General features: G+C 49.5%; 1 long non-coding RNA gene across 2 annotated transcripts; it reads left to right on the top strand.

The window, feature by feature from the left end:
• Nucleotides 1-271: 271 nt before the first annotated feature.
• LOC140681114 (uncharacterized) lies at nucleotides 272-1,730 on the top strand. 2 transcript variants are annotated; one of them, XR_012052360.1, is made up of 4 exons: nucleotides 272-336; nucleotides 418-459; nucleotides 547-714; nucleotides 798-1,730. It is a non-coding gene; the product is annotated as an uncharacterized lncRNA (long non-coding RNA). The 2 variants fall into 2 exon arrangements; XR_012052359.1 differs by having other exon boundaries at nucleotides 547-1,730.
• The last annotated feature ends 1,313 nt before the right edge of the window (nucleotides 1,731-3,043 follow it).

Here is a 3,043-nt window from a genome sequence, read left to right as displayed (position 1 = left end):
CTCTCAGTCCTTTCTTCTCATCAAAAGCTCTCCCTCCCTGTTCTGTCTCCTGGTTTGTCATGTCCTGTCCTGTGTCACGGGTGTCTGCACATATTTGTACCGGAGCTGCTCTGCCCTGCTGTGTAGCCTGTAATAGCACAAGTCCTGGGGACTTGAAATTAGTAATGCAGGTTGCAGCTGGGCTCCAGATTTTATTAGGAGATTGACATAACATGTTTGGTACTGTTAAGTTGTCCTGCAGCATTTTGACATTAGTCCTAACTTCCTTTCAGATGCAGACAGTACAAATTGGTGGCAAAGGGCACCAGTCCTGGATGAGGAACTTCCCATGAGCTGGTCAGTCATTGTTTGCATTTACAGGGGAAGCAGCCTAAGTGGTGACTCTGTTACAGTGGTGTTCTTTGCCTTTATTTTTAGGAGGTCCAGGCAGATAGCAGCAGTGAAGGCCCAGTGTGCCAGGTGAGCAGTGGAGAGAAGCAGTTGTTCTTGCTCAGGTTTCAGTTTTTGGTGCAACTGTAAGCATCCATTCTTGTTTTTGTGCTTTAGGGAATCCACTGGGAGTTTGCATATCCCCTGTCACCAGCTGGCTGATGGACTGGGTTTGTTGTGCTTGTGAGTCCTCTGGAAGTATTACAGGACCCTGTGATGAAGCCTACTGATTTTACATTTCAAGGTCCCATCGTGGTAACCCAGAACAGTGGCCAAGGAGTTGTGGTGAGTCAGGGAGGTAGGGAGGAGGAGTGAGAGTCCACTCAAGTTTCAGCAATGCCATGTCACCCTTTCTCCACTTAATCTAGGTGTACCCTGAGATGATGCTGTCGGCCTCCAAGCACGCCTGCGGTGTGTGGCCCGACCATTCTGAGGAGAATGGTGAGTAGCAGAATTGTCAGGTTTTGGCCATTGTGCTGTTACGGTTGTGCACTGATGTTTGGTTTTCTTTGTCTTGGCAGACCAAGAGAGAACAGCCTGGTGACAACTGGAGTTTCCCAGACAGGCAGGAGGCCTCGTTCTGCACCCGATGGAGATTTGGATCCCCAGATATGTGCAAGATAAGTCAAGGGCTACAACCCACAGAGGGCATGGAAGCGAGGTGCCAGGTTGGGACTCCCCGGGAGGGGTTTTTGAGTTAGTTTTGGAGATGAGGATGTCCTAGAAGCGTCTCCTTAGGCCAGCTAAAGGAAAAGTGTCTGTTTTGATCACAGTGCTGAGATGCACAGGGCAGAGCAGTTCTGGTGTGTGTTCTGTCACTTTTCTCTGGTGCACTCTGTGTTCTTTGGGTCTCTCAGTCCTTTCTTCTCATCAAAAGCTCTCCCTCCCTGTTCTGTCTCCTGGTTTGTCATGTCCTGTCCTGTGTCACGGGTGTCTGCACATATTTGTACCGGAGCTGCTCTGCCCTGCTGTGTAGCCTGTAATAGCACAAGTCCTGGGGACTTGAAATTAGTAATGCAGGTTGCAGCTGGGCTCCAGATTTTATTAGGAGATTGACATAACATGCTTGGTACTGTTAAGTTATCCTGCAGCATTTTGACATTAGTCCTAACTTCCTTTCAGATGCAGACAGTACAAATCGGTGGCAAAGGGCACCAGTCCTGGATGAGGAACTTCCCATGAGCTGGTCAGTCATTGTTTGCATTTACAGGGGAAGCATAAATGGTGAATCTGTTCCAGCCCTGTTCTGTGCCTTTATTTTTAGGAGGTCCAGGCAGATAGCAGCAGTCAAGGCCCAGTGTGCCAGGTGAGCAGTGGACAGAAGCAGTTGTTCTTGCTAAGGTTTCAGTTTTTGGTGCAACTGTAATCATCCATTCTTGTTTTTGTGCTTTAGGGAATCCACTGGGAGTATGCTAAGCCCCTGTCAGCAGCTGGCTGATGGACTGGGTTTGCTGCACTTATGAGCCCTCTGGAAGTATTACAGGACCCTGTGATGAAGCCTACTGATTTTGCACTTCAAGGTCCCATCCTGGTAGCCCAGAGCAGTGGCCAAGGAGTTGTGGTGAGTCGGGGAGGTAGGGAGGAGGAGTGAGAGTCCTCTCGAGTTTCAGCATTGTCTCCCCTTAACCTAGGTGTGCCCTGCAATGATGGCATCAGAATCCAACCACACCCGGAGCGTGCAGGCCAAGAACCCGGGCATTCTGAGGAGGATGGTGAGTAGCAAAATTATCAGGTTTTGGCCCATGTGCTCTTAAGGCTGTGCACTGATGTTTGGTTTTCTTTCTCTTGGCAGGCCAAGCGGTGACAGTTGGAACTTACCAGACAGGCAGACGGCCTTCTTCTGTAGCCAACAGGGATCTGCATCCCCAGATATGCGCAAGATAAGTCAAGGGCTACAACCCACAGAGGGGATGGAAGCGAGGTGCCAGGTTGGGACTCCCCGGGAGGGGTTTTTGAGTCAGTTTTGGATACGGGGATGTCTAAGAAGCGTCTCCTTAGGCCAGCTGAAGGGAAAGTGTCTGTTTTGATCTCAGTGCTGAGGTGCGCAGGGCAGAGCAGTTCTGGTGTGTGTCCTGTCACTTGTCTCTGGTGCACTCTGTGTTCTTTGGGTCTCTCAGTCCTTTCTTCTCATCAAAAGCTCTCCCTCCCTGTTCTGTCTCCTGGTTTGTCATGTCCTGTCCTGTGTCACGGGTGTCTGCACATATTTGTACCGGAGCTGCTCTGCCCTGCTGTGTAGCCTGTAATAGCACAAGTCCTGGGGACTTGAAATTAGTAATGCAGTTTGCAGCTGGGCTCCAGATTTTATTAGGAGATTGACATAACATGCTTGGTACTGTTAAGTTATCCTGCAGCATTTTGACATTAGTCCTAACTTCCTTTCAGATGCAGACAGTACAAATTGGTGGCAAAGGGCACCAGTCCTGGATGAGGAACTTCCCATGAGCTGGTCAGTCATTGTTTGCATTTACAGGGGAAGCATAAATGGTGAATCTGTTCCAGCCCTGTTCTGTGCCTTTATTTTTAGGAGGTCCAGGCAGATAGCAGCAGTCAAAGCCCAGTGTGCCAGGTGAGCAGTGGACAGAAGCAGTTGTTCTTGCTAAGGTTTCAGTTTTTG

This window comes from Taeniopygia guttata, chromosome 31 (genome assembly GCF_048771995.1).
Source record: "Taeniopygia guttata chromosome 31, bTaeGut7.mat, whole genome shotgun sequence".
NCBI classification, from domain to species: domain Eukaryota; kingdom Metazoa; phylum Chordata; class Aves; order Passeriformes; family Estrildidae; genus Taeniopygia; species Taeniopygia guttata.
Note: the sequence above shows the minus strand (reverse complement) of the source record. Positions and strands in the feature narration are given on the sequence as shown.